The sequence below is a fragment of the Coregonus clupeaformis genome, unplaced genomic scaffold (genome assembly GCF_020615455.1).
Source record: "Coregonus clupeaformis isolate EN_2021a unplaced genomic scaffold, ASM2061545v1 scaf1835, whole genome shotgun sequence".
Lineage (NCBI taxonomy): Eukaryota > Metazoa > Chordata > Actinopteri > Salmoniformes > Salmonidae > Coregonus > Coregonus clupeaformis.
In genome coordinates, this window is record NW_025535289.1 from 13994 (window position 1) to 41841 (window position 27848).

At 47.1% G+C, this 27848-nt stretch overlaps 1 pseudogene; it reads left to right on the forward strand.

The window, feature by feature from the left end:
* The first annotated feature begins 1435 nt into the window (after positions 1 to 1435).
* On the forward strand, positions 1436 to 27130 carry LOC123481285 (annotated as a pseudogene).
* Positions 27131 to 27848: the final 718 nt, after the last annotated feature.

Consider the following 27848-nt stretch of genomic DNA (forward strand, 5'->3'; position numbering starts at 1 on the left):
TTAATGTATTTCAGAGGGAGATTACCAGTAGATATTGATCATGTGATTTCAGAGGGAGATTACCAGTAGAGATTGATCCTGTGTTTCAGACTGAGATTACCAGTAGATATTGATCATGTATTTCAGAGGGAGATTACCAGTAGATATTGATCCTGTATTTCAGAGGGAGATTACCAGTAGATATTGATAATGTATTAATGTGTTTCAGATTGAGATTACCAGTACATATTGATCCTGTATTTCAGAGAGGGAGATTAGCAGTAGATATTAATAATTTATTTGAGGGAGATTTCCAGTAGATATTGATCTTGTATTTCAGAGGGAGATTACCAGTAGATATTGATCCTGTATTTGAAAGGGAGATTACCAGTAGATATTGATCATGTATTTCAGAGGGAGAGTTACCAGTAGATATTGATCATGTATTAATGTATTTCAGAGGGAGATTACCAGTAGATATTGATCCTGTATTTCCGAGGGAGATTACCAGTAGATATTGATCCTGTATTTCAGAGGGAGATTACCAGTATATATTGATCATGGATTTCAGAGGGAGATTGGCCAGTAGATATTGATCATGTATTTCCAGAGGGAGATTACCAGTAGATATTGATCATGTATTAATGTATTTCAGAGGGAGATTACAGTAGATATTGATCATGTATTTCAGAGGGAGATTACCAGTAGATATTGATCCTGTGTTTCAGACTGAGATTACAGTAGATATTGATCATGTATTTCAGAGGGAGATTAACTAGTAGATATTGATCATGTATTTCAGAGGGGAGATTACCAGTAGATATTGATAATGTATTTCAGAGGGAGATTACCGGTAGATATTGATCCTGTGTTTCAGACTGAGATTACCAGTAGATATTGATCCTGTATTTCAGAGGGAGATTACCAGTAGATATTGATCCTGTATTTCAGAGGGGAGATTACAGTAGATATTGATCATGTATTTCAGACTGAGATTACCAGTAGATATTGATCCTGTATTTCAGAGGGAGATTACAGTAGATATTGGATCCTGTATTTCAGAGGGAGATTACCAGTAGATATTGATCATGTATTTCAAGGGAGATTACCAGTAGATATGATCCTGTATTTCGAGGGAGATTACCAGTAGATATTGATCCTGTATTTCCAGAGGGAGATTACCAGTAGATATTGATCCTGTATTTCAGAGAGAGATTCAGTAGAATCGTAGATATTGATCCTGTATTTCAGAGGGAGCAGTAGATATTGATCCTGTATTTCAGAGGAGATTACCAGTAGATATTGATCTGTTTGAGGGAGATTGCCAGAGATATTGATCCTGTATCAGAGGGAGATTACCAGTAGATATTGATCCTGTATTTCAGAGGGAGATTACCAGTAGATATTGATCAGTATTTCAGGGAGGGAGATTACTCAGTAAATTGACGTTCCTAAGCAGCCCACCAACCCCTTCCTGAGATGGTTAAGTTCCTGTTAGAACGGATCGCTCCCGCTCACATCGACTCCGAGGCCCATCAGGTAAATAAACAGCCAGTGTGTGTGTGTAGCATGCTGTTATCAGTTGGATCGGTCTGATTTTCTGATTTATTATTTAGTGTTGTGAAGTTAACAAATCATGAACCTTGGTTTGAGGAAGATTGTTCCTGGATAATACATTTCATTTCATACCATCAATCCTGTTGGCCCAACTAACCATAGTAGGGGGCCATAACATTGTAATACATGATTACCACAGTTTATCTACCCTCTGATACGTGGGTGCTTTGGTGATGATGCCGGGAGTAGCCATGTTTTGGAGGATATGTGTCTGTGCGCGCAAACCGTGTCAATATATCCTCCAAACACCGGCTTGAGGGCATTATACAACGGGTTACCAACATATTCAAATAATCATTGACATATTTTCATTAAAACTGTTATTTTGATGAATTTATTCATACTATTTCATCCTTCCACGAGATATAGTCCCGACACAAATCTAGGTTTCTACCCAAGCCGGCTGGTCGGTCGTTTTATGGTTCGTTGTTTAGAGACGCGACTCAGTCGTTCAGTCTTTTTGTTCTGTGTCTCTCTCTGCTCAGTGCTCTGGTCAAAGCTGAATAAGATGTTATATAATGTTATGATATGTTATATATGATATGTAATGTTATATCTCTCTGCTCAGTGCTCTGGTCAAACTGCTGAATAAGATGTTATATAATGTTATGATATGTTATATATGATATGTAATGTTATATCTTCTCTGCTCAGTGTTCCGGTTAAACTGCTGAATAAAGATGTTATATAATGTTATGATATGTTATATATGATATGTAATGAACATATCTCTCTGCTCGGTGCTCTGGTCAAACTGCTGAATAAGATGTTATATAATGTTATGATATGTTATATATGAATATGTAATGTTATACTCTCTCTGCTCGGTGCTCTCTGGGTCAAACTGCTGAATAAGATGTTATATAATGTTATGATATGTTATATATGATATGTAATGTTATATCTCTCTCTGCCCAGTGCTCTGGTCAAGCTGCTGAATAAGTCTATTGAGGGAACAGCTGATGATGATGATGAAGGTGTCACACCAGATACTGCCATCCGCTCTGGACTGGAACTACTGAAGGTATGGATGGATGGATGGATGGATGGAGGGAGGGGACTGGTGGATGAAAGGATGAATGAATGGACAGATGAATAACTGGTTCCTGTCCTCGTCCTCCTCCAGGTTCTGTCGTTCACCCACCCCACAGCGTTCCACTCTGCCGAGACCATGAGTCTCTGCTCCAGTGTCTGAAGATGGAGGATGACAAGGTGGCTGAAGCTGCCATACAGATCTTCAGGAACACGGGACAGAAAAATAGAGACGGAACTACAGCAGATACGATCGTGAGGGAGGGAGGGAGGGAGGGAGGGTGGTGGGAGGGAGGGTGGGGGAGGGGAGGGAGAGAGGGAGGGAGGGAGGGGAGGGGGAGGGAGTAGCTGTGCTAACCTTCCTTACTCGCAGTACTGCAGCATCCTCCTTTCCTCCAGTACATCTGTGCTAACCTCCTCGGGAAAGAATCGTGCCTCCAGTACATCAGTGCAACTGTGCTCTCCTCTCCTTCCTCCAGTACGTCTTGTGCTAACCTCTCCTTCCTCCAGTACGTCTGTGCTAACCCTTCCTCAGTACGTCTGTGCTAACCTCCTCCCTTCTCCGAGTACGTCTGTGCTAACCTCCTCTCCTCTCCTTCCTCCAGTACGCTTAGCAACCCCTCTCCTTCCTCCAGTACGTCTGTGCTAACCTCCTCTCCTTCCTCCAGTACGTCTGTGCTAGACCTCCTCTCCTTCCTCCAGTACGTCTGTGCTAACTCTCCTCTCCTCCTCCAGTACTCTGCACTCAGTACGTCTGTGCTAACCTCCTCTCCTTCCTCCAGTACGTCTGTGCTAACCTTCTCCTTCCTCCAGTACGTCTGTGCTAACCTCTCTCCTTCCTCCAGTACGTCTGTGCTAACTCTCTTCCTTCCTCCAGTACGTCTGTGCTAACCTCTCCTCAGTACTCTCCTCCCCTCCTCCTCCAGTACGTCTGTTAGCTCCTCTCCTCTCCTTCCTCCAGTACATCTGTGCTAACCTTCCTTCCTCCAGCATCGTCTGTGCTAACCTCCTCCGTCCTCCAGTACGTCTGTGCTAACCTCCCCCTTCCTCCAGTACTCTCGTGCTAACCTCCTCTCCTCCCTTCCTCCAGTACGTCTGTGCTAACCTCTCCTCTCCTTCCTCCAGTACGTCTGTGCTAACCCTCCTCTCCTCTCCTTCCTCCAGTACATCTGTGCTAACCTCCCCTTCCTCCAGTAATGCTTGTGCTAACCTCCTCTCCTCCTTCCTCCAGTACGTCTGTGCTAACCTCCTCTCCCCTTCCTCCAGTACGTCTGTGCTAACCTCTCTCCTCTCCTTCCTCCCAGTACGTCTGTGCTAATCTCCTCTCCTCCCTTCCTCCAGTACGTCTGTGCTAACCTCCCCTTCCTCCAGAGCTAAACCCCTCTCCCCTTCCTCCAGTACGCTCTGTGCTAACCTGCTCCTCTCCCTTCCTCCAGTACGTCTGTGCTAACCTCCCCTTCCTCCAGTACGTCTGTGCTAACCTCCCCTTCTCCAGTACATCTGTGCTAACTCCTCTCCTTCCTCCAGTACGTCTGTGCTAACCTCCTCTCCTCCCTCCAGTACGTCTGTGCTACCTCCTCTCCTTCCTCCAGTACGTCTGTGCTAACCCCCTTCCTCCAGTACGTCTGTGCTAACCATCTCTCCTTCCTCCAGTACGTCTGTGCTAACCTCCTCCTCCTCCCTCCAGTACGTCTGTGCTAACCTCCTCTCCTTCCTCCAGTACGCCTGTAGCAACTCTCCTTCCTCCAGTACGTTGTGCTAACCTCTCCTTCCTCCAGTACGTCTGTGCTAGCTCTCCTTCCTCCAGTACGTCTGTGCTAACCTCCCTTCCTCCAGTACGTCTGTGCTAACCTCCTCTCCTCCTTCCTCCAGTATGCTCTGTGCTAACCTCTCCTCTCCTTTCCTCCAGTACGTCTGTGCTAACCTCCCCTTCCTCCAGTACGTCTGTGCTAACCTCCCTTCCTCCAGTACATCTGTGCTAACCTCCTCTCCTCCTTCCTCCAGTACGTCTGTGCTAACCTCCTCTCCTCCCTCCAGTACATCTGTGCTAACCTCCCCTTCCTCCAGTACGTCTGTGCTAACCTCCTCCTCCCTTCCTCCAGTACGTCTGTGCTAACCTCCTCTCCTCCCTCCAGTACACGTGCTAACCTCCTCTCCTCCCTCCAGTACATCTGTGCTAACCTCCCCTTCCTCCAGTCACGTCTGTGCTAACCTCCTCCGTCCTCCAGTACGTCTGTGCTAACCCCTCCTTCCTCCAGTACGTCTGTGCTAACCTCCTCTCCTCCTTCCTCCAGTACGTCTGTGCTAACCTCTCTCTCCCTCCTCCAGTACGTCTGTGCTAACCTCCTCTCCTCTCCTTCCTCCAGTACATCTGTGCTAACCTCCCCTTCCTCCAGTACGCTCTGTGCTAACCTCCTCTCCTCCCCTTCCTCCAGTACGTCTGTGCAATCCTCCCCTTCCTCCAGTACATCTGTGCTAACCTCCTCTCTCCCTCCAGTACATCTGTGCTAACCTCCCCTTCCTCCAGTACGTCTGTGCTAACCTCCTCCGTCCCTCCAGTACGTCTGTGCAACCTCCCCTTCCTCCAGTACGTCTGTGCTAACCTCCTCTCCTCCTCCTTCCTCCAGTACGTCTGTGCAACTCCCTCTCCTTCCTCCAGTACGTCTGTGCTAACCTCCTCTCCTCTCCTTCCTCCAGTACATCTGTGCTAACCCCCCCTTCCTCCAGTACGTCTGTGCTAACCTCCTCTCCTCCCCTTCCTCCAGTACGTCTGTGCTAACCTCTCCTCCCCTTCCTCCAGTACGTCTGTGCTAACCTCCTTCCTCCAGTACGTCTGTGCTAACCTCTCTCCTCCCCCTTCCTCCAGTACGTCTGTGCTAACCTCCCTTCCTCCAGTACGTCTGTGCTACCTCCCTTCCTCCAGTACGTCTCAGCTAACCTCCTCTCCTCCTCCTTCCTCCAGTACGTCTGTGCTAACCTCCTCCCTCCCCTTCCTCCAGTACGTCTGTGCTAACCTCCTCTCCTCCTTCCTCCATACGTCTGTGTAACCTCCTTCCTCCAGTACGTCTGTGCTAACCTCCTCTCCTCTCCTTTCCTCCAGTACGTCTGTGCTAACCTCCTCTCCTCTCCTTCCTCCAGTACCCTGATTCCAGTCCTCCATCAGAAGGCTAAGCGTGGAACCCCCACCAGGCTAAAACAGGCTGTTCACTGTATCCATGCTATCTTCTGTAACAAGGGAGGTCCAGCTGGCGCAGATCTTGAGGTAACGCACCTCACACACCTCTACACACACACACACACACAGAGAGAGAGAGAGAGAGAGAGAGAGAGAGAGAGAGAGAGAGAGGTTAGGTGAAACTTCCTTGCCTATAGAAAGTCTTGGATTTCTTCACATTTTGTTTTCCTAAATACTCAAGTCAAAGTGGAAGAAAAAATAAAACTAATATGCCTTGATTAGATAAGTATTCAGCTCCCTGAGTCGACGGTTAGAAACACCTTTTGGTGCCATTACAGCTGTGAGTCTTGTCTAAGTCTCTAAGAGCTTTCCACACCTGGATTGTTGACAATATTAGCCCATTCATTATTTTCATAATTCTTCAAGCTCTGTCAAGATGTTGGGGATCGTGGCTAGACTGCAGTTTTCAAGTCTTGCCATTGATTTTCAAGCAGATTTAAGTCAAAACCGTAACTCGGCCACTCAGGAACATTCACTGTCTTCTTGGTAAGCAACTCCAGTGTAGATTTGTCCTTGTGTTGTAGGTTATTATCCTGCTGAAAGGTGAATTCCTCTCCCAGTGTCTGGTGGAAAGCAGGTTTTCCTCGAGGATTTAGTCTGTTCTAGCTCCATCCCATTTCTTTTTTTATCCTGAAAAACTCCTCAGTATTTGCCGATGACAAGCACACCCATAACATGATGCAGCCACCACCGTGCTTGAAAAGAAGGAGGCAGTTACTCAGTGATGTGTTGGATTTGCCCCAAACATGAGACATCGCATTTAGGCCAAAAATACTATATTCCCTTACATTTTAGTCTTTTGTATTAATACTTTAGTGTTTTGTTGCAATATGCATGTTTTGGAATATTTGTATTCATTTAAGTCATTATTGTGGAGTCACTACAATGTTGTTGATCCATCCTCAGTTTTCTCTCGTCACAGCCATAGAACTCTGTAGCTGTTTTAAAATCACCAATGAACTCATGGTGACATCACTAACAGTTTCCTTCCTGCCCTGCAGCTCAGTTCAGAAGGACGACTGCATCCTTTGATGTGTCTGGGTGGTTTAATACATCACCCACAGGATCATTATTAACTTGACCATGCTTAAAGAGATATTAAATGTCTGATTTGTTACTGTTACCAATCTACCAATCACTGCCCTTCTTTAGGAGACTGTTGAAAAGCTCCCTGGTCTTTGTAGTTGAATCTGTGCTTGAAATTCAATACTTGACTGAGGGACCTTCCAGATGTTGTATGTATGGGGGACAGAGGACAAAATTTGACTTCTGAAATAATTTAGGCTTGCTATAACAAATGGGGTGAATACTTAGATCAATGATGACAAATTACAATTACATATTTTTCAATCCCGCTTTATGCAACAAAATGTGATAAAAAATGTTTCCATGAGACATTTGTAGAATGATTTGAGGTTAGATGTTTTGACAACTCTGGGACCAGGTTAAGGCCAGGTTAATAGACTTATTTCAGTATTTGTAGGAATGCCTCCCCGTCTCTCCTCTCTCTCTCTCTGCCTCTCTCTCTCTCTCTCTGCCCCCTCTCTCTCCTCTCTCTCTCTCTCTCTCTCTGCCCCTCTCTCTCTCTCTCTCTGCCCCTCTCTCTCTCTGCCCTCTCTCTCTCTCTCTCTCTCTGCCACTCTCTCTCTCTCTCTCTCTCTCTCTGCCACTCTTCCTCTCTCTCTGCCCTCTCTCTCTCTCTCTCTCTCTGCTCTCTCTCTCTCTCTCTCTCTCTCTCTCCCTCTCTCTCTCTCTCTCTCTGCCCTCTCTCTCTCTGCCCCTCCCTCTCTCTCTCTCTCTCTGCCCTCTCTCTCTCTCTCTCTCTCTGCCCTCTCGTCTCTCTCTCTCTCTGCCCTCTCTCTCTCCTCTCTCTGCCCTCTCTCTCTCTCTCTGCTCTCTCTCTCTCTCTCTCTGCCTCTCTCTCTCTCTCTCTCTCCTCTTCCTCTCTCTCTCTCTGCCTCTCTCTCTCTCTCTCTCTCTGCCCCCCTCTCTCTCTCTCTGCCCTCTCTCTCTCTCTCTGCCCCTCTCTCTCGCCTCGGCCCTCTCTCTCTCTCTCTCTCTGCCCCCTCTCTGCCTCTCTTTTCTCTCTGCCCTCTCTCTCTCTCTGCCCCTCTCCCTCTCTCTCTGCCTCTCTCTCTCTCTCTGCCTCTCTCTCTCTCTGCCCTCGGTTCCCCTCTCTCTGCCCCTCTCTCTCTCTCTCTGCCCTCTCTCTCTCTCTCTGCCCCTCGGTTTCTGCCTCTCCCTCTCTCTCTCTCTGCCCCTTCTCCCTCTCTCTCTCTCTCTCTGCCCTCTTCCTCTCTCTCTCTCTCTCTGCTCCCTCTCTCTCTCTCTCTCTCTCTGCCCTCCTCTCTCTCTCTCTCTGCCCCTCTCTCTCTCTCTCTGTCCCTCGGTTTCCCCCTCTCTCTGCCCCTCTCTCTCTCTCTCTCTGCCCCTCGGTTTCCCTCTCTCCTCTCCCCCAGCCTCTGTCCAGTAGTAGTAGCTTTGGATAAATGGCTTATTATTATTATTATTATTATTATTATTATTATTAGTCTGAATACTGACGTCCCAGAACAGTTGATAACCGCCTCCCCCCCAGCCTCTCTCTCGAAGTCTCAATGCTGACGCCCCAGAACAGTTGATAACCGCTCTCTCCCCCAGCCTCTCTCTCGTAGTCTCAATGCTGACGCCCCAGAACAGTTGATAACCGCCTCTCTCCCCCCAGCCTCTCTCTCGTAGTCTCAATGCTGACGCCCCAGAACAGTTGATAACCGCTCTCCCCCCCAGCCTCTCTCTCGTAGTCTCAATGCTGACGTCCCAGAACAGTTGATAACCGCCTCTCCCCTCCAGCCCTCTCTCGTAATCCCTCAATGCTGACGCCCCAGAACAGTTGATAACCGCCTCTCTCCCCCCTCCAGCCTCTCTCTCGTAGTCTCAATGCTGACGCCCCAGAACAGTTGATAACCGCCTCTCTCCCCCAGCCTCTCTCTCGTAGTCTCAATGCTGACGCCCCAGAACAGTTGATAACCGCCTCTCTCCCCCAGCCTCTCTCTCGTAGTCTCAATGCTGACGTCCCAGAACAGTTGATAACCGCCTCTCCCCCCCAGCCTCTCTCTCGTAGCTCTCAATGCTGACGTCCCAGAACAGTTGATAACCGCCTCTCCCCCAGCCTCTCTCGTAGTCTCAATGCTGACGTCCCAGAACAGTTGATAACCGCCTCTCTCCCCCTCCAGCCTCTCTCTCGTAGTCTCAATGCTGACGTCCCAGAACAGTTGATAACCGCCTCTCTCCCCCTCCAGCCTCTCTCTCGTAGTCTCAATGCTGACGCCCCAGAACAGTTGATAACCGCCTCCTCTCCCCCCTCCAGCCTCTCTCTCGTAGTCTCAATGCTGACGTCCCAGAACAGTTGATAACCGCCTCTCCCCCAGCCTCTCTCTCGTAGTCTCAATGCTGACGTCCCAGAACAGTTGATAACCGCCTCTCCCCAGCCTCTCCTCGTAGTCTCAATGCTGACGTCCCAGAACAGTTGATAACCGCTCTCTCCCCCAGCCTCTCTCTCGTGAGTCTCAATGCTGACGTCCCAGAACAGTTGATAACCGCCTCTCTCCCCCAGCCTCTCTCGTAGTCTCAATGCTGGACGCCCCAGAACAGTTGAGTAACCGCTCTCTCCCCAGCCTCTCTCTCGTAGTCCAATGTTGACGCCCCAGAACAGTTGATAACCGCCTCTCCCCCAGCCTCTCTCGTAGTCTCAATGCTGACGTCCCAGAACAGTTGATAACCGCCTCTCTCCCCCAGCCTCTCTCGTAGTCTCAATGCTGACGTCCCAGAACAGTTGATAACCCCCGCTGGTCAGCCTGGGTCATATCTCCTGCTGGCTCCAGATCAGTTTGCTCTCCCATGAAGGCCATCATGGCCAATCTCATCGTTTCAAGGACCTGCTCATGAACGACAGGGTGGGTTTGAGAGCGAAGACACACACTACTGACACAAAAAAACACACACACTGATCATGAACACATGCACTGACACACATTAAATAAATACATGTATCTCCACACCTATGGTAGTGCTTGAGACCCTGAACATACACAGTACTGTAAAGAGTGTGTCTCCAGTCTGTAGGGAACAAGAATGGGAAGCTGTGGACATCTGATGAGGAAGTCTCTCCTGAGGTGTTGGCTAAGGTAACAGCACTATATACATATCTCTCCTCTGTCTCTCCTCCTCTCTCTCTCTCCTCTCCTCTTCCTCTCTCCTCTCCTCTTCCTCTGCTCTCTCCTCCTCTTCCTCTCTCTCTCTCTCTCTGTCTCACTCTCTCCTCTCTCTCTTTCTCTCTCTCTCTTCCTCTCTCTCTCCTCCTCTTCCTCTCTCTCTCTCCTCCTCCTCTTCCTCTCTCTCTCTCTCTCTCTCCTCCCTCTTCCTCTCTCTCTCCCTCCTCTCCCTCTCCAGGAGTAGAATGCTGTTGCTAGTAAGAGTGTAATCTCTGTCTCTCTCCTCTCTCTCCTCCTCTTCTTCCTCCTCTTCCTCTCTCTCTCCCTCCTCTCCCTCTCTCTCCTCTTCTTCTTCCTCTCTCTCTCCTCCTCTCCCTCTCCAGGAGTAGAATGCTGTTGCTAGTAAGATGTGTACTCTCTCTCTCCTCTCTCTCTCTCTGTCTGTCTGTCTGTCTCTCTCTCCTCCTCTTCCTCTCCCTCTCCTCCTCTTCCTCCTCCTCTCTCTCCCTCCTCTCCCTCTCCAGGAGTAGAATGCTAAGTTGCTAGTAAGATGTGTAATCTCTGTCTCTCCCTCTCCAGGTGCAGGCCATTAAGCTGTTGGTGCGTTGGCTCCTGGGCATGAAGAACAACCAGTCTAAATCAGCCAACTCCACCCTCCGACTTCGCTGTCAGCCATGCTGGTTCTCCGAGGGAGACCTCACAGAACAGAAGAAGATCAGGTACGTAGAGGTCAGAGGTCAGACGACCTGTCAGCCATGCTGGTCTCCAAGGGAGACCTCACAGAACAGAAGAAGATCAGGTACGTAGAGGTCAGAGGTCAGACGACCTGTCAGCCATGCTGGTCTCCGAGGGAGACTCCAGAACAGAAGAAGATCAGGTACGTAGAGGTCAGAGGTCGAGGACGACCTGTCAGCCATGCTGGTCTTCCGAGGGAGACCTCACAGAACAGAAGAAGATCAGGTGACGTAGAGGTCAGAGGTCAGACGACCTGTCAGCCATGCTGGTCTCCGAGGGAGACCTCACAGAACAGAAGAAGATCAGGTACGTAGAGGTCAGAGGTCAGACGACCTGTCAGCCATGCTGGTCTCCGAGCGAGACCTCACAGAACAGAAGAAGATCAGGTACGTAGAGGTCAGAGGTCAGACGACCTGTCAGCCATGCTGGTCTCCGAGGGAGACCTCACAGAACAGAAGAAGATCAGGTACGTAGAGGTCAGAGGTCAGACGACCTGTCAGCCATGCTGGTCTCAGAGGAGACCTCACAGAACAGAAGAAGATCAGGTACGTAGAGGTCAGGGAGGTCAGACGACCTGTCAGCCATGCTGGCCGTCTCCGAGGGAGACCTCACAGAACAGAAGAAGATCAGGTACGTAGAGGTCAGAGGTCAGACGACCTTGTCAGCCATGCTTGGTCTCCGAGGGAGACCTCACAGAACAGAAGAAGATCAGGTACGATGAGGTCAGAGGTCGACGACCTGTCAGCCATGCTGGTCTCCGAGGGGAGACCTCACAGAACAGAACAGAAGGGTTAGAGGTCAGGCTAACTGGGTTAGCAAAATACTCCTTGATGCTCATTACTCACATCGTCCTCCTCCTCCTCTTCCTCCTCCTCCAGCAAGTCAGACATGTCTCGCTCTGCGTCTGCAGCAGGAGGCGCCATCATGAAGCTGGCCCAGGAACTAGTTTACCATGACATCATCACACCAGAACAGTTCCAGCTCTGTGGACTGGTCATCAACGTAAGACCGTGTGTGGGAGGAGGTCGGTGTGGGATTTTGAGGAGATGCTTCTGTGTTCTTGTGTCCTTTGTTTTGTTGAACTGTCCCTCTCGTCCCTCCTCCTGCAGGATGAGTGTTATCAGGTCCGTCAGATATTTGCCCAGAAGTTACACCTGGCCCTGGTGAAGTTGGTCCTTCCACTGGAGTACCTGGCGGTGTTCTCTCTGTGTGCTAAAGACCCCGTCAAGGAGAGGAGGGCCCACGCCAGGCAGTGTCTGCTCAAGAACATCAGCATCAGACGAGAGTACATCAAGAACAACCCCTGGCCCACGGTGAGTGGACCAGGCCGTAGCACAACCCCCCTGGCCCACGGTGAGTGGACCAGGCCGTAGCACGACCCCCCTGGCCCACGGTTAGTGGACCAGGCCGTAGCACGACCCCCCTGGCCCACGGTTAGTGGACCAGGCCGTAGAACAACCCCCTGGCCCACGGTTAGTGGACCAGACCGTAGCATGACCACACGTTGTTTATAACATCAAGAACAACCCCTGGCCCACGGTTAGTGGACCAGAATGTTATATGGTCGTAACACAACCGCTTAGTGGGCCGTAGTCAGGACCGTAACACAACCGCTTAGTGGGCCGTAGTCAGGACCGTAACACAACCGCTTAGTGGACCGTAAGTCAGACCGAACACAACCGCTTAGTGGACCGTAACACAACCGCTTAGTGGGCCGTAGTCAGGACGTGAACACAACCGCTTAGTGGACCCGTAGTCAGGACCGTAACACAACCGCTTAGTGGACCGTAGTCAGGACCGTAACACAACCGCTTAGTGGACCGTAGTCAGGACGTAATACAACCGCTTAGTGGACCGTGAGTCAGGACCGTAACACAACCGCTTAGTGGACCGTAGTCAGGACCGTAACACAACCGCTTAGTGGACCGTAGTCAAGACCGTAACACAACCGCTTAGTGGACCGTAGTCAGGACCGTAACACAACCGCTTAGTGGACCGTAACAGTTAAGGACCGTAACACAACCGCTTAGTGGGCCGTAGTCAGGACCGTAACACAACCGCTTAGTGGACCGTAGTCATGACCGTAACAGTTAAGGTCCGTAACATAACCATAACCACAACTCAACCACATGGTTAATACATAAAGAACATCCTTTATCAATGTTTTTTAAATACTCTCTCCTCCCCTCCTCCTCCTTCTCCCCCTCCTCCCCCTCCCCTCCTTCTCCCCTCTTCCTCCTTCTCCCCCTCCTCCCCCTCCCTCCTTCTCCCCCTCCTTCCTCCTTCTCCTCCTCCTCCTCCCTCTTCTCCCTCATAGATAAGATGCTGTCTCTCCTACCAGAGTATGTGGTTCCTTATAGATCCACCTGCTGGCTCATGACCCGACTTCACTAAGCCACAGGACTTTGAACAGCTCCGAGACCTCAAGGAGTGAGCTTACACACACACACACACACACACACACTCACACACACACATAGCCTCTCCTCTTCATCTCTCCTAAATCAGACAGTACACAGCCTCTCCCTCTTCATCTCTCCTAAATCAGACAGTACATAGCCTCTCTCTTCATCTCTCCTAAATCAGACAGTACACAGCATCTCCTCTTCATCTCTCCTAAATCGGACAGTGCATAACCTCTCCTCTTCATCTCTCCTAAATCAGACAGTACATAGTCTCTCCTCTTCATCTCTCCTAAATCAGACAGTACATAGCCTCTCCTCTTCATCTCTCCTAAATCAGACAGTACATAGCCTCTCCTCTTCATCTCTCCTAAATCAGACAGTACATAGCCTATCCTCTTCCATCTCTCTCCTAAATCAGACAGTACATAGTCTCTCCCTCTTCATCCCTCTCCTAAATCAGACAGTACATAGCCTCTCCTCTTCATCCCTCTCCTAAATCAGACAGTACATAGCCTCCCTCTTCATCTCTCCTAAATCAGACAGTACATAGCCTCTCCTCTTCATCTCTCCTAAATCAGACAGTACATAGTCTCTCCTCTTCATCTCTCCTAAATCAGACAGTACATAGCCTCTCCTCTTCATCTCTCCTAAATCAGACAGTACATAGCCTCTCCTCTTCATCCCCCTAAATCAGACAGTACATAGCCTCTCCTCTTCATCCCTATCCTAAATCAGACAGTACATAGCCTCTCCATCTCTCCTAAATCAGACAGTACATAGCCTCTCCTCTTCATCCCTCCTAAATCAGACAGTACACAGCCTCTCCTCTTCATCTCCTAAATCAGACAGTACATAGCCTCTCCATCTCCTAAATCAGACAGTACATAGCCTCTCCTCTTCATCCTCTCCTAAATCAGACAGTACATAGCCTCTCCTCTATCCCTCTCCTAAATCAGACAGTACATAGCCTCTCCTCTTCATCCCTCTCCTAAATCACAGTACACAGCCTCTCCTCTTCATCTCTCCTAAATCTCAGACAGTACATAGCCTCTCCATCTCTCCTAAATCAGACAGTACATAGCCCTCCATCTCTCTCCTAAATCAGACAGTAGCATAGCCTCTCCTCTTCATCTCTCCTAAATCAGACAGTACATAGCCTCTCCTCTTCATCTCTCCTAAATCAGACAGTACATAGCCTATCCTCTTCATCTCTCCTAAATCAGACAGTACATAGCCTCTCCTTCACCCCTCTCCTAAATCAGACAGTACATAGCCTCTCTCTCTTGCGTCTCCTAAATCAGACAGTACATAGCCTCTCCTCTTCATCCCTATCCCAAATCAGACAGTACATAGCCTCTCCTCTTCATCCCTATCCTAAATCAGATAGTACATAGCCTCCCTCTTCATCTCTCCTATATCAGACAGTACATAGCCTCTCCTCTTCATCTCTCCTAAATCAGACAGTACATAGCTCTCTCCTCTTCACCCTATCCTAAATCAGACAGTACATAGCCTCTCCTCTTCATCTCTCCTATATCAGACAGTACACAGCCTCTCCTCTTCATCTCTCCTAAATCAGACAGTACATAGCCTCTCTTCTTCACTCTCCTAAATCAGACAGTACACAGCCTCTCCTCTTCATCTCTCCTAAATCAGACAGTACATAGCCTCTCCTCTTCATCCCTCTCCTAAATCAGACAGTACATAGCCTCTCCTCTTCATCTCTCCAAAATCAGACAGTACATAGCCTCTCCTCTTCATCTCTCCTAAATCAGACAGTACAGCAGCCTCTCCTCTTCATCTCTCTCAAACATTTCTGAGTGTGTGTTTGTGTGTGTGTATTCTGACCGTTTGTGTGTGTATTCTGACCGTGTGTGTGTGTGTGTGTGTGTGTGTAGGTGTCTGTGGTTCATGCCGGAGGTGTTGATGGTACAGAATGAGAATAACAGCCATGCCTTCCTGAGGAAAATGGTGGAGAACATCAAACAGACCAAGGACGCACAGTGTCCTGACGACCCTAAGGCCAACGAGGTACACACACACACAGTGTCCCGACGACCCTAAGGCCAACGAGGTACACACACACACAGTGTCCTGACGACTCTAAGGCCAACGAGGTAACAACACACACACACAGTGTCCTGATGACCCTAAGGCCAACGAGGTACACACACACACAGTGTCCTGACGATTCCTAAGGCCAACGAGGTACACACACACACACAGTGTCCTGACGCCCTAAGGCCAACGAGGTACACACACACACACAGTGTCCTGACGACCCTAAGGCCAACAGAGGTACACACACAGTAGGAAGTTTGAATAGTCGACTAATCGATTAGTCAATTCGACAGCGTCCCTGTATCAATCCAAAATAAAGAATCAATCAACGAGGAACAAGACTGGGTAAGTAGTCTGATAATCTAGCCTATACGCAACAGAGCCAGTACTGTCATTGAGATTCAAACAGGTTAAATAAATTAGCATTGTCACATGAAGTTATATATTTAACACGGGGTTAATCATATTACTACAGGTCCATTCAGCCAGTATGCTAACCATGCATGACACAAGGGGTTAATCATCATTACTACAGGTCCATTCAGCCAGTATGCGAACCATGCATGACACAAGGGGTTAATCATCATTACTACAGGTCCATGTAGCCAGTATGCTAACCATGCATGACACAAGGGGGTTAATTATCATTAGCTACAGGTCCATGTAGCCAGTATGCTAACCATGCATGACACAAGGGGTTAATCATCATTACTACAGGTCCATGTAGCTTAGTATGCTAACCATGCATGACACAAGGGGTTAATCATCATTACTACAGGTCCATTCAGCCAGTATGCTAACCATGTATGACACAAGGGGTTAATCATCATTACTACAGGTCCATGTAGCCAGTATGCTAACCATGCATGACACAAGGGGTTAATCATCATTACTACAGGTCCATTCAGCCAGTATGCTAACCATGCATGACACAAGGGGTTAATCATCATTACATTTTTACATTTACATTTTAGTCATTTAGCAGACGCTCTTATCCAGAGCGACTTACAGGAGCAATTAGGGTTAAGTGCCTTGCTTAAGGGCACATCGACAGATTTTTCACCTAGTCGGCTCGGGGATTAGAACCAGCGACCTTTCGGTTACTGGCACAACGCTCTTACCCACTAAGCTACCTGCCGACCCCATTACTACAGGTCCATGTAGCCAGTATGCTAACCATGCATGACACAGGGTTAATCATCATTACTACAGGTCCATTCAGCCAGTATGCTAACCATGCATGACACAAGGGGTTAATCATATTACTACAGGTCTATTCAGCCAGTATGCTAACCATGCATGACACAAGGGGTTAATATCATTACTACAGGTCCATTCAGCCAGTATGCTAACCATGCATGACACAAGGGGTTAATCATCATTACACAGGTCCATGTAGCCAGTATGCTAACCATGCATGACACAGAGTTAATCATCATTACTACAGGTCCATTCAGCCAGTATGCTAACCATGCATGACAAGGCAAGGGGTTAATCATCATTACTACAGGTCCATGTAGCCAGTATGCTAACCATGCATGACACAAGGGGTTAATCATCATTACTACAGGTCCATTCAGCCAGTATGCTAACCATGCATGACACAAGGGGTTAATCATCATTACTACAGGTCCATTCAGCCAGTATGCTAACCATGCATGACACAAGGGGTTAATCATCATTACTACAGGTCCATTCAGCCAGTATGCTAACCATGCATGACACAAGGGGTTAATCATCATTACTACAGGTCCATGTAGCCAGTATGCTAACCATGCATGACACAAGGGGTTAATCATCATTACTACAGGTCCATTCAGCCAGTATGCTATCATGCATGACACAAGGGGTTAATCATCATTACTACAGGTCCATTCAGCCAGTATGCTAACCATGCATGACACAAGGGGTTAATCATCATTACTACAGGTCCATTCAGCCAGTATGCTAACCATGCATGAAACCAGCAAGTTTCGCTTGATTGTTGAACATGGGATGAGGGAAAATTGTATTGTAAACTCAGCAAAAAAAGAAACGTCCTCTCACTGTCAACTGCGTTTATTTTCAGCAAACTTAACATGTGTAAATATTTGTATGAACATAACAAGATTCAACAACTGAGACATAAACTGAACAAGTTCCACAGACATGTGACTAACAGAAATTGAATAATGTGTCCCTGAACAAAGGGGGGGTCAAAATTAACAGTCAGTATCTGGAGTGGCCACCAGCTGCATTAAGTACTGCAGTGCATCTCCTCCTCATGGACTGCAGCAGATTTGCCAGTTCTTGCTGTGAGATGTTACCCCACTCTTCCACCAAGGCAGCTGCAAGTTCCCGGACATTTCTGGGGGGAATGGCCCTAGCCCTCACCCTCCGCTACAACAGGTCCCAGACGTGCTCAATGGGATTGAGATCCGGTCTCTTCGCTGGCCATGGCAGAACACTGACATTCCTGTCTTGCAGGAAATCACGCACAGAACGAGCAGTATGGCTGGTGGCATTGTCATGCTGGAGGGTCATGTCAGGATGAGACTGCAGGAAGGGTACCACATGAGGGAGGAGGATGTCTTCCCTGTAACGCACAGCGTTGAGATTGCCTGCAATGACAACAAGCTCAGTCCGATGATGCTGTGACACACCGCCCCAGACCATGATGGACCCTCCACCTCCAAATCGATCCCGCTCCCAGAGTACAGGCCTCGGTAACGCTCATTCCTTCAACGATAAACGCGAATCGACCATCACCCCTGGTGAGACAAAACCGCGACTGGCCGGTGAAGAACACTTTTTGCCAGTCCTGTCTGGTCCAGCGATGTGGGTTTGTGCCCATAGGCGACATTGTTGCGGGTGATGTCTGGTGAGGACCTGCCTTACAACAGGCCTACAAGCCCTCCGTCCAGCCTCTCTCAGCCTATTGCGGACAGTCTGAGCACTGATGGAGGGATTGTGCGTTCCTGGTGTAACTCGGGCAGCTGTTTCCATCCTGTACCTGTCCCGCAGGTGTGATGTTCGGCTGTACTGAGCCTGTGGTCAGCCACTGCGAGGACGATCAGCTGTCCGTCCTGTCTCCCTGTAGCGCTGTCTTAGGTGTCTCACAGTACGGACATTGCAATTTATTGCCCTGGCCACATCTGCAGTCCTCATGCCTCCTTGCTGCATGCCTAAGGCACATTCACGCAGATGAGCAGGGACCCTGGGCATCTTTCTTTTTGGTGTTTTTCAGAGTCCTATGTTTTCATAACTGTGACCTTAATTGCCTACCGTCTGTAAACTGTTAGTGTCTTAACGACCGGTCCACAGGTGCATGTTCATTAATTGTTTATGGTTTTTTTATTTTTATTTTTATTTATTTTTTATTTCACCTTTATTTAACCAGGTAAGCCAGTTGAGAACAGGTTCTCATTTACAACTGCGACCTGGCCAAGATAAAGCAAAGTAGTGCAATAAAAACAACACAGAGTTACATATGGGGTAAAGAAAAAAAACATAAAGTCAGAAAATACAACAGAAAATATATATACAGTGTGTGCAAATGTAGCAAGTTATGGAGGTAAGGCAATAAATGGTTCATTGAACAAGCATGGGACAAGCATGGGAAACAGTGTTTAAACCCTTTACAATGAAGATCTGTGAAGTTATTTGGATTTTTACAAATTATCTTTGAAAGACAGGGTCCTGAAAAAGGGACGTTTCTTTTTTTTGCTGAGTTTATTTCTTCAATTAATCAATTTATTGACCCTACCAACAGTCAACGAATCGATTCTGGGAAAAACTGGCGTTGAACTCTTTGCTGACTTGTGGTGCGTTGTCATGGTTACAGAAGCTGTATATCGTGTGTGACGTGGCGTTGTTTGTGATCGTTAACAAGTCGACCGCCTGTCACCTGGACTCCCCCAAAGACCCCGTCCTGCCCACCAAATTCTACACCCCGCCTGACAAGGTACAAACACACATCATACACACACGACAAGAAGGCGTCATGCAAAAGTTAGCATAAATAACTTCTCTCTCTCCCTCCAGGACTTCATCAACGATAAGGAGTATTTGTCCTCAGAGGTCAGGACGGTGCTGCTCACAGGAAAGGTACGAAAAACACCTTTACCTGTTTTATGTACCTTCTAATATCAATATTATATTGACCTACCTTTTAATAAACGGCTGCATTTCTGATGTTGTGGTATTGGTCAATTCTCTAATGTATTCTCACATCCTTCACTCTCTCGCTCTCTCTGCCCCCTCGCTCTCTCTGCCCCTCTCTCTCACCCCTCTCTCTCTCTCTGCCCTCTCTCTCACTGCCCCCTCGCTCTCACTGCCCTCGCTCTCTCTCGCTCTCTGCCCCCCTCTCTCTCACCCCTCTCTCTCTCTGCCCTCTCTCTCTCTGCCCCTCTCTCACCCCCTCTCTCTCTCTCTGCCCCCTCTCTCACCCTCTCTCTCTCTGCCCCTCTCTCACCCCCCCTCTCTCTCTCTGCCCCCTCGCTCTCTCTCGCTCTCTGCCCCCTCTCTCTCACCCCCTCTCTCGCTCTCTGCCCTCTCTCTCTCTCTGCCCCCCTCTCTCTCCCCCCCTCTCTCTCACCCCTCTCTCGCTCTCTGCCCTCTCTCGCTCTCTGCCCCCCTCTCTCTCACCCCTCTCTCTCACCCCCTCTCTCTCTCTCTGCCCCCTCTCTCTCTCTGCCCCTCTCTCTCACCCCCTCTCTCTCTCTCTGCCCCTCGCTCTCTCTCGCTCTCTGCCCCCTCTCTCTCACCCCTCTCTCGCTCTCTGCCCTCTCTCTCTCTGCCCTCTCTCTCACCCCCCTCTCTCTCTCTGCCCCTCCTCTCTCCCTAGCCAAAGCCGTCTCCTGTCCTGTCTACAGTGAATAAGGCTCTGACGGTGCCAGGCAGGAGGGTCTACATCAAGACTGCCGGCTCAGACACCACCAGCAACACTAGTACCAACTCACAACCCAGCTCTCCTGCTACAAAGACCAGGTACACACACACACACACACTGGGATACTGCAATGGAAGTAGGTATGTTTAATGCCATAGATGAAGAGGAGAGGCTATGTACTGTCTGATTTAGGAGAGATGAAGAGGAGAGGCTATGTACTGTCTGATTTAGGAGAGATGGAGAGGCTATGTACTGTCTGATTTAGGAGAGGGATGAAGAGGAGAGGCTATGTACTGTCTGATTTAGGAGAGATGAAGAGGAGAGGCTATGTACTGTCTGATTTAGGAGAGGGATGAAGAGGAGAGGCTATGTACTGTCTGATTTAGGAGAGATGAAGAGGAGAGGCTGTGTACTGTCTGATTTAGGAGAGGGATGAAGAGGAGAGGCTATGTACTGTCTGATTTAGGAGAGATGAAGAGGAGAGGCTATGTACTGTCTGATTTAGGAGAGATGGAGAGGCTATGTACTGTCTGATTTAGGAGAGGGATGAAGAGAGAGGCTATGTACTGTCTGATTTAGGAGAGATGAAGAGGGAGCTTGGCTGATTTGGAGAGGGATGAAGAGGAGAGGCTATGTACTGTCTGATTTAGGAGAGATGAAGAGGAGAGGCTATGTACTGTCTGATTTAGGAGAGGGATGAAGAGGAGAGGCTGTGTACTGTCTGATTTAGGAGAGGGATGAAGAGGAGAGGCTATGTACTGTCTGATTTAGGAGAGGGATGAAGAGGAGAGGCTATGTACTGTCTGATTTAGGAGAGATGAAGAGGAGCGGCTATGTACTGTCTGATTTAGGATAGGGATGAAGAGGAGAGGCTATGTACTGTCTGATTTAGGTGAGATGAAGAGGAGAGGCTATGTCTGTTTATTATACTGTACTATAGATGATAGTGGGCTGGGCATCCTGTGGGCTGGGCATCCTGTGGGCTAGGCATCCTTTGGGCTAGGCATCCTTTGGGCTAGGCATCCTGTGGGCTAGGCATCCTGTGGGCTAGGCATCCTGTGGGCTGGGCATCCTGTGGGCTGGGCATCCTTTGGGCTGGGCATCCTGTGGGCTAGGCATCCTGTGGTCTAGGCGTCCTGTGGGCTGGGCGTCCTGTGGGCTGGGCGTCCTGTGGGCTGGGCGTCCTGTGGGCTAGGCGTCCTGTGGGCTAGGCGTCCTGTGGGCTAGGCGTCCTGTGGGCTAGGCATCCTGTGGGCTAGGCATCCTGTGGGCTAGGTGTCCTAGAAGAAGTTTGACACTAAAATAATAAAATCTTTACATCTAAACACACACCTTAATATAGAGACACACACACACACTTCCTGTTGATGTTGACCCCTTCCTGTAGGGATGTTGTGATGGAGTCGTCAGAGAGCGGAGCGAGAGAGAATGAAGAGAACCCTGTTATCACCAAGACGGACGACGGGAAGAAGGTGAGAAAGAGAGAGAGAGGAGGGAGAAGAGGGGTGAAAGAAGAGTCTCTCAATTCACCTGTCTGTGATCCCTCCTCATCTCCTAAACTGACCCCTCAGACGTCATCACATTATCTCCTAAACTGACCCCTCAGACCTCCTCACCTTATCTCCTAAACTGACCCCTCAGACCTCCTCACCTCATCTCCTAAACTGACCCCTCAGACCTCCTCACATTATCTCCTAAACTGACCCCTCAGACCTCCTCACCTTATCTCCTAAACTGACCCCTCAGACCTCCTCACCTTATCTCCTAAACTGACCCCCTCAGACCTCCTCACATTATCTCCTAAACTGACCCCTCAGACCTCCTCACCTTATCTCCTAAACTGACCCCTCAGACCTCCTCACCTTATCTCCTAAACTGACCCCCTCAGACCTCCTCACCTCATCTCCTAAACTGACCCCTCAGACCTCCTCACCTCATCTCCTAAACTGACCCCTCAGACCTCCTCACCTTATCTCCTAAACTGACCCCTCAGACCTCCTCACCTTATCTCCTAAACTGACCCCTCAGACCTCCTCACCTCATCTCCTAAACTGACCCCTCAGACCTCCTCACCTCATCTCCTAAACTGACCCCTCAGACCTCCTCACCTCATCTCCTAAACTGACCCCTCAGACCTCCTCACCTTATCTCCTAAACTGACCCCTCAGACCTCCTCACCTTATCTCCTAAACTGACCCCCTCAGACCTTTTCCACCAATGAGTTTTGAGAAGGAGGCGGAGAGAGGATGCAAGGAAAGGAGGAGAGATGAATTGAGAAAGAGCCAGCCCAGTAAAAGCCTACCTTTTTTGGTTTTGGACACATTTGAGCCCAATGTTATTGTGTTGGGTTGCTCATCCTTTTAGAGTTAATTTAACCCTGGAAAACCTCATTAATTTAACCCTGTAAAACCTCATTAATTTAACCCTGTAAAACCTCAGCATGTTAGTTAATTTAACCCTGTAAAACCTCAGCATGTTAGTTAATTTAACCCTGTAAAACCTCATTAATTTAACCCTGTAAAACCTCATTAATTTAACCCTGTAAAACCTCAGCATGTTAGTTAATTTAACCCTGTAAAACCTCAGCATGTTAGTTAATTTAACCCTGTAAAACATTTACATTTTAGTCATTTTAGTGAGTGCATACATTTTAATACTGGCCCCCTGTGGCAATCGAACCCACAACCCCTGGCGTTGCCAACGCCATGCTCTACCAACTGAGCTACACGGGACTAAAACCTCAGCGTGTTAGTTAATTTAACCCCTGTAAAACCTCTGCATGTTAGTTAATTTACCCCTGTAAAACCATCATTTTAGAGTTAATTTAACCCTGTAAAACCTCTGCGTGTTAGTTAATTTAACCGGTAAAACCTCTGCGTGTTAGTTAATTTAACCCGTAAAACCTCTGCGTGTTAGTTAATTTAACCCTGTAAAACCCAGCGTGTTAGTTAATTTAACCTGTAAAACGCTGTTAGTATTTAACTGTAAAACCTGGTTAGTCATTTAACCTAAAACGGTTAGTTCATTTAACCCGTAAAACCTCCGCTGTTAGTTAATTTAGTTAATTTAACCTGTAAAACCCAGGAGTTAATTTAACCCTGTAAAACTGGTTAGTTAATTTAACTCCTGTAAAACCTCTGCGTGTTAGTTAATTTAACCCTGTAAAACCTCTGCGTGTTAGTTCATTTAACCCGTAAAACCTCTGCGTGTTAGTTAATTTAAAAAATGTAGTAATTAACCCAAAACCCGTTGTTATTTAACTGGGAAACCCCTGGTAGTTAATTAAGAAAACCTTGCAGAGTAATGAGTAATTACCTAAAACTGAGTGGAGTTAATTAACTAAAACGAGTAATAACCCTGTAAAACCCAGCGAGTAATTTAACCCTGTAAAACCCTGCGGGTTAGTTCATTTAACCCTGTAAAACCTCTGCGTGTTAGTTAATTTAACCCTGTAAAACCTCTGCGTGTTAGTTCATTTAACCCTGTAAAACCTCTGCGTGTTAGTTAATTTAACCCTGTAAAACCTCTGCGTGTTAGTTCATTTAACCCTGTAAAACCTCTGCGTGTTAGTTCATTTAACCCTGTAAAACCTCTGCGTGTTAGTTCATTTAACCCTGTAAAACCTCGGTTAGTTCATTTAACCCTGTAAAACCTCTGCGGTTAGTCATTTAACCCTGTAAAACAGCGATAATAACAAAACGAAGATAACGAAACAATTAATTAACCAAAACAGTTAATTTAACCTAAAACCTCTGCGTGTTAGTTAATTTAACCGTAAAACCTCTCGTAGTTAATTTAACCCTGCAAACCTCTGTTAGTTATTTAACCCTGTAAAACAGTAGTCATTTAACCTGTAAAACTCTGAGTTAGTATTTAACCCGTAAAACCTCTGCGGTAGTTATTAACCCTTAAAACCCTGCGGTAGTATTTAACCCGTAAAACCCTGGGTTAGTTATTTAACCCTGTAAAACCTCTGCAGGTAGTTAATTTAACCCTGTAAAACCCAGCGTGTTAGTATTTAACCCGTAAAACCTCTGCGTGTTAGTTCATTTAACGTAAAACCTGGTGTTAGTTATTAACAAAATTGTTAGTTAATTAACCCGAAACCTCTGCGTGTTAGTTCATTTAACCCCTGTAGAAACCTTGGTGTTAGTTAATTTAACCCTGTAAAACTCAGCGGTTAGTTAATTTAACGTAAAACCTCTCGTGTTAGTCATTTAACCCTGTAAAACCCGGGCTCATTAACCCTGTAAAACCTCATGCAGTAGTTAATTTAACCCTGTAAAAACCCTGCGAGTTAGTTAATTTAACCCTGTAAAACCCTGCGTGTTAGTTAATTTAACCCGTAAACCTGGGTTAGTTAATTTAACCCTGTAAAAGGTGTTAGTTAATTAACCTGTAAAACTGCGGTAGGTAATTAACCCGAAAACCTCTGCGTGTTAGTTAATTTAACCGAAAACTGCGGTAAGTTAATTTAACCCTGTAAAACCTCTGCGTGTTAGTTAATTTAACCCTGTAAAACCTCTGCGTATTAGTTAATTTAACCCTGTAAAACCTCTGCGTGTTAGTTAATTTAACCCTGTAAAACCTCTGCGTGTTAGTTAATTTAACCCTGTAAAACCTCAGCGTGTTAGTTAATTTAACCCTGTAAAACCTCTGCGTGTTAGTTAATTTAACCCTGTAAAACCTCTGCGTGTTAGTTCATTTAACCCTGTAAAACCTCTGCGTGTTAGTTCATTTTAACCCTGTAAAACCTCTGCGTGTTAGTTCATTTAACCCTGTAAAACCCTCTGCGTGTTAGTTAATTTAACCCTGTAAAACCTCTGCGTGTTAGTTAATTTAACCCTGTAAAACCTCTGCGTGTTAGTTCATTTAACCCTGTAAAACCCTGCGTGAGTTAATTTAACCCTGTAAAACCTCTGCGTGTTAGTTAATTTAACCCTGTAAAACCTCTGCGTGTTAGTTAATTTAACCCTGTAAAACCTCTGCGTGTTAGTTAATTTAACCCTGTAAAACCTCTGCGTGTTAGTTAATTTAACCCTGTAAAACCTCTGCGTGTTAGTTAATTTAACCCTGTAAAACCTCAGCGTGTTAGTTAATTTAACCCTGTAAAACCTCTGCGTGTTAGTTAATTTAACCCTGTAAAACCTCTGCGTGTTAGTTAATTTAACCCTGTAAAACCTCTCGCGTGTTAGTTCATTTAACCCTGTAAAACCTCTGCGTGTTAGTTCATTTAACCCTGTAAAACCTCTGCGTGTTAGTTCATTTAACCCTGTAAAACCTCTGCGTGTTAGTTCATTTAACCCTGTAAAACCTCTGCGTTAGTTCATTTAACCCTGTAAAACCTCTGCGTGTTAGTTCATTTAACCCTGTAAAACCTCTGCGTGTTAGTTCATTTAACCCTGTAAAACCCTCTGCGTGTTAGTTCATTTAACCCTGTAAAACCTCTGCGTGTTAGTTAATTTAACCCTGTAAAACCTCTGCGTGTTAGTTAATTTAACCCTGTAAAACCTCTGCGTGTTAGTTAATTTAACCCTGTAAAACCCCGCGTGTTAGTTCATTTAACCCTGTAAAACCTCTGCGTGTTAGTTAATTTAACCCTGTAAAACCTCTGCGTGTTAGTTAATTTAACCCCTGTAAAACCTCTGCGTGTTAGTTAATTTAACCCTGTAAAACTCTCTGCGTGTTAGTTAATTTAACCCTGTAAAACCTCTGCGTGTTAGTTAATTTAACCCTGTAAAACCTCTGCGTGTTAGTTCATTTAACCCTGTAAAACCTCTGCGTGTTAGTTCATTTAACCCTGTAAAACCTCTGCGTGTTAGTTCATTTAACCCTGTAAAACCTCTGCGTGTTAGTTCATTTAACCCTGTAAAACCTCTGCGTGTTAGTTCATTTAACCCTGTAAAACCTCTGCGTGTTAGTTCATTTAACCCTGTAAAACCTCTGCGTGTTAGTTCATTTAACCCTGTAAAACCTCTGCGTGTTAGTTCATTTAACCCTGTAAAACCTCAGCGTGTTAGTTCATTTAACCCTGTAAAACCTCTGCGTGTTAGTTCATTTAACCCTGTAAAACCTCTGCGTGTTAGTTCATTTAACCCTGTAAAACCTCTGCGTGTTAGTTAATTTAACCCTGTAAAACCTCTGCGTGTTAGTTCATTTAACCCTGTAAAACCTCTGCGTGTTAGTTAATTTAACCCTGTAAAACCTCAGCGTGTTAGTTAATTTAACCCTGTAAAACCTCTGCGTGTTAGTTCATTTAACCCTGTAAAACCTCTGCGTGTTAGTTCATTTAACCCTGTAAAACCTCTGCGTGTTAGTTAATTTAACCCTGTAAAACCTCTGCGTGTTAGTTAATTTAACCCTGTAAAACCTCTGCGTGTTAGTTAATTTAACCCTGTAAAACCTCTGCGTGTTAGTTAATTTAACCCTGTAAAACCTCTGCGTGTTAGTTAATTTAACCCTGTAAAACCTCAGCGTGTTAGTTCATTTAACCCTGTAAAACCTCTGCGTGTTAGTTAATTTAACCCTGTAAAACCTCTGCGTGTTAGTTAATTTAACCCTGTAAAACCTCTGCGTGTTAGTTAATTTAACCCTGTAAAACCTCTCGTGTTAGTTAATTTAACCTCTGAAAACCTGCGTGTTAGTTAATTTAACCCGTAAAATGGTTAGTTCATTTAACCCTGTAAAACCTCTGCGTGTTAGTTCATTTAACCCTGTAAAACCTCTGTGTGTTAGTTCATTTAACCCTGTAAAACCTCTGCGTGTTAGTTCATTTAACCCCTGTAAAACCTCTGCGTGTTAGTTCATTTAACCCTGTAAAACCTCTGCGTGTTAGTTCATTTAACCCTGTAAAACCTCTGCGTGTTTTTTTCTCTTCTGTCATTTTTTCACTTCACATCCTCTCTTCTCCCCCCTTCCTCAGGAGGACACAGCGACCTCTGACCTCACCACAGGTGCGTCTCCCGTCCCCAAACCTGGCGCGGACGCCCCCCAAGGTCACACCTCCCTCTGGCCAATGAGAAGGAAGGAGGGGCAGGCAAAAGGCAGGAAGAGGGCGGCACCAGCCCAGGACTCCGCCCCCTCGGGAGCCAAACTCCATCAAGATGCCTAAAGCTGAGGATGTGACACAGATACTAGACCTGCAGAGGTGAGGGGGAGAGGGGGGAGAGAGAGGGGGAGGGGGGAGAGAGAGGGGGGGGGGGGAGAGAGAATGAGAGGAGCAAGGGAGGGTAGCGTAAGATAATATATTTGTCACATCTGTAGTCCCACCTTTCAGTGTTTTCTTGTTGAGTCAGTCAGTCAGTCGGGTGCCTTACCTTTCACTACAGGTGGCTCCCCCTGAGCAGAGAGAGAGATAGACAGAGAGACGCAGACCTGGAGAGAGAGAGAGCTAGACAGAGAGAGACAGAGAGACGCAGACCTGGAGAGAGAGAGAGATAGACAGAGAGACGCAGACCTGGAGAGAGCTAGACAGAGAGAGACGCGAAGACCTGGAGAGAGAGAGAGAGCTAGACAGAGATAGACAGAGAGACGAGACCTGGAGAGAGAGAGATGGACAGAGAGACGCAGACCTGGAGAGAGACGCAGACCTGGAGAGAGAGATATGGACAGAGAGACGCAGACCTGGAGAGAGAGAGAGATGGACAGAGAGACGCAGACCTGGAGAGAGAGAGAGAGAGATGGACAGAGAGACGCAGACCTGGAGAGAGACGCAGACCTGGAGA